At 32.7% G+C, this 8,080-nt stretch overlaps 1 long non-coding RNA gene across 1 annotated transcript; it reads right to left on the reverse strand.

Annotated features, from left to right (window-relative positions):
• Nucleotides 1-3,801: 3,801 nt before the first annotated feature.
• On the reverse strand, nt 3,802-6,837 carry LOC117124620. The gene is made up of 3 exons (XR_004447996.1): nt 6,712-6,837; nt 5,980-6,001; nt 3,802-4,364 (listed from the first exon to the last, which is right to left on the reverse strand). It is a non-coding gene; the product is annotated as an uncharacterized LOC117124620 (long non-coding RNA).
• Between the last annotated feature and the right edge of the window lie 1,243 nt (nt 6,838-8,080).

The raw sequence follows: 8,080 nt of genomic DNA on the forward strand, positions 1-8,080 counted from the left end.
CAGCAATTTCCTGTGGCATGTGAAACAAATCCATAAATAACATCTTGGTGATTCAGCAAGTTCACAATGTTTATTACATTCATTGTTGCAAACATGCAAATACTTTTCATTTATACATGTCTTATTTGCATACTTAGCTTTTGTGCACATGAACACTTGATTTCTGAATAACAACTTAAAGCATACACAACAAACATAATTAGGACCATACGAAATTGTTTTCCTAAAGTCTTTTAAGACAAACTCAAAATTGCTCTTTTCTGCTTTTCTTATTTTACGACGCTTCAGGTTTTTCTTTTCAACATTTTTCTTGAACACTGGATCACTTTGATACTTCTTTGTAAACCTTAGCTTACAATCTTTTCTGAATTTAGAATCACCATGATATTTCTCTGTAAATCTTTGTCTATGATCTTGGCTGAATTTTGAATCCCCACGATACTTCTCTGTAAACTTTCGCTTACAATCTTGTCTGAATTTTGAATCACCACGATACCTATTTTTCATTTGTTCCTTTAAATTATGCCTAAATTTCTCATTTAATTTGTAGTTTTGCAAAATTTTTGCTTTTTTGGTGGTTCGGTATTCAAAATTAATTTTGTATTTTTTTCTCATTTTATTTCGTACACAAAGATTAAATTCAGGTTTACTTCTATACATTTTCTGTTGTCTTTCTCTGTTTTCCCTTTTCTTTTGACATTTATAAACATCATTAATATATCTTATTTTTTGTCCTTCTTTTACTTTACGTTTCTTTTCTTCTCTGTATACAGGATCACTTTGATATTTTTTTCTCTTTACATCTGCTCTCCTTGATTTAGATGAAATACAACAATTATCTCCTACTCTTTGCCAGTTTTCATATTCTACATTCTTTGCATTTTCAATTGAACGTTTTATTCTCATTCGCATTTTTGCTTTTTGTCTTCTATTTAATTGAGATGTTTTCTTCTTTCGTCTCAATAGTTTTACTTCGTTTATAGAACTAAGTTCTGTAATAGTTTTACACTCTTTCTGGTTTGGTTCTGTAATGTCTTCAAGTGATTGATTAGAAGTACTTATTTCATGATTTGTTTCTTTTCTTGTTAGTTTCCGTTTTTGGGCATGGTTCATAGACGGTTCTTTCATATAGGTATCACCTACATTTGGCATACTTGTTTCTGTTGAGGTATCCACACAAATTGTCTTTGTTTCCTCAACATAATTTAAATTGACATCGACAGATTCTACTACATCGAAATGTACATTCTGAGTGTATAGAATGTAAATGCCTCTCTCAGTTGTGACATTATTTATTCTTCCTGGATTTTTGGCAGAATACATTTGCCAAGCCAAAATCTGATCATTAAATGAGTAAATATCTGTATCAAGCAAGTTTGCCATGGCACTTATTTCAGTATTAGAAGCCCATGTTCCATTATCCATTACCCTTTTTTTCCACACATATTCTTGAACTGTTTTGAATTCATGACTTAATGTATTACTAAATAAATTATCGGTTTCCAGTAAATGATTAGCAGTTGCTTTTCTCAGAATTAAATGATTATTTTCAGTCCCAGAAATAACATATGATATAGCACGATAAAAACAATTGCCATCACCAGTAACACGTTTTATTTTTGCTGGATGTCCAATGCGTCTGTCTCTGTGTAAAGCAGCACTGCAATTTCTATTAGGATAATTAATACCTAATTTACTACAAATGTTTACTTTTTCTTTTTCAAAGAGAGGAACAAATTTGAAGTGTTTGTCAGGTCTTTCACCATAATCGATATCAACAATTTCTATGCAGTCTTCAGATTGACTTCTATCACTATCTGAACCTTCAGCATGTTCAAAAATATATGTACCTTCAATATTTCCTTCAAATTCATAATCAATCTTCTTGTCATGTGATATTGTGCATGATGGACACTTTGAAGTACTTGGTACATCTACATCTGCAGATGGATCAAAATTATAAGAAACTGCTATCTCCGACACATTTTCATTTTTGGAATGATCGTTTGATGTGTTACAAGAAATTGCACACAAAACCATATCAGCCTTACTCTGAACATTCACACCAGTTAGCTCAAACTGAGTTTTATTTAGATGACAAGTCATTGATTTTGCTAATCTGATGCAGTGACTGTATATACCTTGCCAGGATGGCGTGTAAAGTAGGATACTCTTTCCATCCTCACTGACACAGCCATATTTATCTCTTCCATGTGGGTCAAAAATGAGAAAACCTGTTGGACACTTAATAATAGCAAATGTACTTTCATTAAAATTCATGAAACATGCATGATGTTGATGCAACTGTTGTTCAAGAGCCTGGTTTAATGACAAAGCTCCACATTCAGCCATACATTCTGGATTTCCATCTATAATGCCAAACTTTGGCTCACTGTAAATTATTTCAAATCTGTCATTCAAAATATCCAATTCTTTGGGTAATTCAGAAACCATCAAAAGGTCTTCATGCATAGTGGAATCTTTCTGAATGTAGTAATACAACTGATTTCCAAGACTCAATATTGTGTCAAGATCCTTTGTGTAAAATTTATTTCCATACCTCTTTGTTGAATAAAGGATAGCTACAAGACTATTTGCAACACACTGTTTACCACTTGCACTGCCAAATCTATAATGACCTTGATTAAAATTACCTTGTGCAATACATTTGATCTTCGTACATGCACTGACAAAACTTTTTTCATTATCTTTCTCTAAACTTTTGATAAAGTCAGACTGAAAATTGTCTGATGGTTTAAGACACTCATTACATATATTGTTTGCACTTGATGAAGTTATATCTGCATTATTAGTATATAAGTCATTTTTAGGTGTACTAGTAGAAATATTAAGCCTCATTGTTGCACTTGATGTATTTTGTTCATCAATTAAAGAAACTGCTGTTTTACTATTCAGATCATCTTTTTTGAATTCACAGCTTGCACATGCATTATGTTCAGGATGCGACACATCAGTAGGAGTATTTATTGTTGTGCTACTTTCATTCACTTTGCTGTTACTGTTGAACACTTTTATATCACCTGCATTTTTACTGTTGTCTTTCTCACTACATTCCATTTTAAAGTCTTCATCAGTTTTCACTTTGGAATATTTATTGCTGCCCATTTTCAGATTACTGGAATTTTCACTACTCTTTGCAGTTTCAATTTGAACACTTTTGTCACTTTTTGATTTCCCTTCATCTTTCTGTGATTTTTTCTCGGTAGGATTTTTCTTGCTCTTGACAAAACGACCTTTCTTGTTTCTTGAACATTGTGAATTGACACCACCACCACACAGTTGATGTACTCCATTTGTTGGCAATTGTTCTAGAATTACACAATTTACTGTCTCTCTTGTGAACTTCTCATCTCCTCCATGCTCATTTTTTGACTTTAAATAAACTATTTCAGTTTCCAGTTGTTTCTTCTTTGATTTTACTTTTACCCATTCATTATCCAATTCTTCACTTTCTATTTGTTGCAACTTTGTTTTCAAACAATTTTTCTTAACTGGAAAATTAGTACTATCTTTGTTGTTGCTACATTTCCTGGATTTGTTTTTTAAATTAGTTTTCTTCTTTTTTATGTACCTCTTCTTTCTTCTGCCAAATTTCCTTCTGCTGTTCTTTGTTGATTGCAGCAGGTCAGTATCAAATTCTCTTTCAAGGAGCTTGTATATATTGAAATGACAAGGGATGTCTAACGTATCAAACATGCGATGAGCGATGTTCTTATTCCCACAGGATGAACAAATCCAGATTAGTCTCGTATTAATTAGTTTGTCCTCACTAACGAATCCCATACATGCAACATGGAAATGGTTACTACACGACTCGCATGTTTTATTACTTTCATCCTCTCTGATCTCATTGTTACATAAACAACATTCATTGTGCTCTGAAGAAGTGATAGCTGATGTGCAAGCACAAAGTATATCTATGATTTCACCAACTACTTTTTTAAATTCAATTGTATCCATTATGAAAAATTCCTATTTTCAAAAAGCTTACAAATTTTAAATATATTTTATAGGCACACAAATTCCCCTTTTAAAATTTCTTTCAAATACTGATTTCTGTTTGATATCTATATATTCCTGTTTGATATTTAAAATGCCAATTAATATTAGTTTTGAAATACTGTATAATTCAAAATCAGGAATGTAAAAATTTACAAGATACGCATTAAAATGATATCTCAAGACGACACACTACACACTGTTTATACCACACTTAATTTCTTTTCAGAATAAACGTACTGTACACTCAATCAATACAGAGATTCAAGCTTCTGCTCTGTACTTACTTTTGCAAAAGAATCCCTGTTAGTAATTTCTTCTCTGTTCGTCCTTCCTTTAGTTTCCTGTCAATAGAGATTTCAGATTTTGTTTGAAGTTTGCTTTTGCAAATGAGAATTTGTTGTCTTGTATGTAGTGATTTGTTAATGTATCAATTTCCTTTATGTTGTTTCTTTGTAAATTTATATTCTTTGTAAATTCAATTCTCTGTTATGTTCAATTCTTTGTATATTCATGAAATTCTTTCTTTGAAAATTCTTTCTTTCGAAAGTGTTACGGCTATATTCTTCAAAGAGATTCTCTCTTTGTAAATTCAATATATTATTTCTTTGAAAATTCTTTCTTTCGAAAGTGTTACGGCTATATTCTTCAAAGAGATTCTCTCTTTGTAAATTCAATATATTCTTCAAAGGGATTCTCCCTTTCTAAATTCAATTATTTCTTTCTTTTCTTTTCTTTGTATATTCAACTTATTTTCCTTTTCTTCTTCTTTTCTTTTCTTTTTCTTTTCTTTTTCTTTTCTTTTTCTTTTCTTTTATCTGAACTGAAATGAAATCGACAAAAGAGATGATGGTGAAACAAATGAAGGTGAAATGTATAACAAGTTGAATGAAAATGAAAATTTGAAAGACATAAAATTCCAACAGCCAGATACCTACAGAGAAAGAGAGAAAAAAAAAGAAGTCAATTATGTGGCTTGCAATCAAGAAAATTACACAATTACTAAAAATTCAAGACTATGAATGTTTAAGTGAAACTCATGCTATTGATAGCACTGTTATTTTCAACAGATTTGGTGACTGTTGTACTCCACAAAAACTCTATCTTTACTTTATTTCATTTATTCATCGAAACCACAAAAACAAGTACAATAGCAATAAAATTAATAATGACATAAAGAGACAACCTCCAAGAAACCCCCATAGACCTTATAATATGAGGCCCACAAGATAACCTACTCACAGTTTAACAATATTGAAAGAAAACTTTTCAAAAACTATGATTGACACAACTACTCACTAATGTAAGCATTAAATTTGGCTAGCATTTCACTTTTCATATGAGCAACTAATCTTTCATAATTGATATTACAGTGTTCTCACTTCATATCATTTTGCTTGCATATTTCACTGATATAAATTGATCACTGAATTTGATGCGTTGGCAGTTTGCAATATTTAACCAACAAAGACACTGTGTATTGGCATGCTATTATTCTCTTACAGTATATCAAAGAGTATAAATAGAACAAGAGAGCCAACAACGCTCTTTGGGAGCGTAAAAAACGATACGCTCTACGCAGCTAGTGTAGGACGCCAACTAACGCTTGTATATGTTTTATTACCCAGTACTGCACCGCGCACTGTAGGTTTGTCTGTTTATCTGTTCTCCACAAAATACTGTGCTTTTGTTTTCTGCTTACTGAGTTTATAGCGGGCGTACTTCTACCGCGCTGCGCAGCGCTGCACTGGGTAATAAAAAGAATATACAACCGTTAGTTGGCGTCCTACACAGGCATGACGTTTTTACGAACGGGACTTTGCTCTCTTGTTCTATTTATAATCTTTGAGTATATCTATTAATTAGAATTGAAGACTTTGATTTGTTTCATATTTCATTTTTTTCAATCATATTATATTTTAGAGCAGATTACTGACCACTTTCAGCAAAACACCTCACCTCACAAATTCAATTGTGTAATCTGAAATACAAAAAAATACATGAACATCATTCAGTGTTATATATTAATTGACAGACTAATTATACTTGCAATGTTTTAGACCAATCAGCGCCAAACCATCCACAGCTTTTGTCTAAGCTAATTCGGCCCAGCCTAAAGTATGCCTACTGTATGTCAGCCATCCTGCTTAAGCAAGGCTTAGATTAAGCGATAACAGTTAAAGGCCTAGGTCTAGCAAAATACATTTGCTATGGCACTGACAGGCTATCTTCACTTTACACTTAACCGTTCTTATGGAAAACTATCTAACGAATAAGTTTAAACTTTGAATTTCAACTTGTTTTTAAATGCATATCCTACGCTACGCCCCACCCCCACCCCAGACCTAGCGTATCAAAATAATACACATCACTTGTGAAACGTATTTCAGAAACAAACCCTAGAAAGGTCAGTGCAAATACTTCAACTGAAATAGTTTATATTGTTCTCTCTCAAAATGTTTATAACGTCAATCATTACGTTCGGGCATGATATAATACTGTGTAGGACCCAAAAATACCTGTTAGAGAACCAGGGAAACTCATTGAGTGGAAACTAAAACCTTCGGTTTACGCTTACGCTAGCTGTTTCTTGTAGAAATAAAAGGATGCCTTCACCTAAGAATTATACACAGTCTGAAGTTTGCCCATTCATGTTGTTCTAAAATGTGGTTTTATTATGGAGATACTTACAACACACGTAATACCCTCTGAAAATGCTAGAAAACACTTAGTACTAATTATTTCACTTAAAATGATAACCTTTACAAACAACATTCACGCTGCGTATGAAATAAAATAAGAATTCGTAGATGACGTGATAGATTAGATATGGAACGCCGGAAGCGCTTTCAGTCTACATGGCTTTGAAGCAAGAGAAAGCGTCGTTGAGCACTAACCAAATTGCAGGAAGGGCCAATAAGAAGTATATAATGTACATATTGTTTTTTATAAACAATCTATGTGTCTGTTTTGATGCATATTTAGAAGAGAATTAATGTTACTTACTACAGTTAATACCTAATTTAATGGGACTCCATTTGACATACATTGTTTAATGTTTTAAGTTCCTTAGTTCCTAATAACTTAGAATGATCAATATGTAATGTTATGTACCTTATATTTTTGTGCACGCGTAATAATGCGAGCGTTCGCGTGCGTCAAAATTAAAATATGCTTTATATCATGTCTTTTTTTAATCAGTTATTGTTCCTTAGGATGAAAGGTGACCCCAATTTTTATTAAATATTCTGAAAACACATGAGCAGTAGATATGATTTTATATATCATAATAGCTGATGGGACATTGTGACGTCATCATATTGCCATTTGAATTTTAAAAAAATTATATATGATAAATATTATGAATGATAATTACCCCCTCACCAACAGGCGTTTGTCAATGGAAGTTATGCATATATATCTCATATCAGGAGACAACATTCGGTGACATTAACATGCGCACGTGTGTCATGACGTGCGCGTACGCTTGAAAAAATCTTTTAAAATACTCCAAATTCTTTTAAAAAAATTATTTAGCGTATACTTAAGCCATTTTCAGCATCTAAATATTGTTCAATCAGCACCGCGCACACTTCCTCGCAAGTCAAAGTGCGGCGGATCACCTAACTCGTCCTCAGTGACGAGTTCAAATCTAGTTTTAGATTATTATCGATATATTTATTTCCTTAAGGTGCATATTTATTATCTTAATTGGTGATCCGCTACACTAGCGGATCACCTCTTGTTATTGTCAGGATCATCATCATCATCTTTTTGGTGATCCGCTAACGTTAGCGGATCACCTATTGTTATTGTACGGAATCATCTTCAACTTTCTTATTCTTCTTTCTTTCTCCCCCTTTTCTGTTCGCACGATATCTCAAAAAATACCACGAGTTGACGCACAATCGCTGTCAGCGAACATTTAGCTTGGTCTGGAATAGTCATGGTAAGCTTTTCAACGCGCTCAGTCATGTGTGACGTCATCTACGCGTAATTTTGCGTTTTTACATTATCGATCATATCAGCCTAACCAATTGCCATTTCGAAATCGTATTAA

Source organism: Anneissia japonica, unplaced genomic scaffold (genome assembly GCF_011630105.1).
Source record: "Anneissia japonica isolate Jap-2015-1 unplaced genomic scaffold, ASM1163010v1 scaffold16021_len8466_cov126, whole genome shotgun sequence".
NCBI classification, from domain to species: Eukaryota; Metazoa; Echinodermata; class Crinoidea; order Comatulida; family Comatulidae; genus Anneissia; species Anneissia japonica.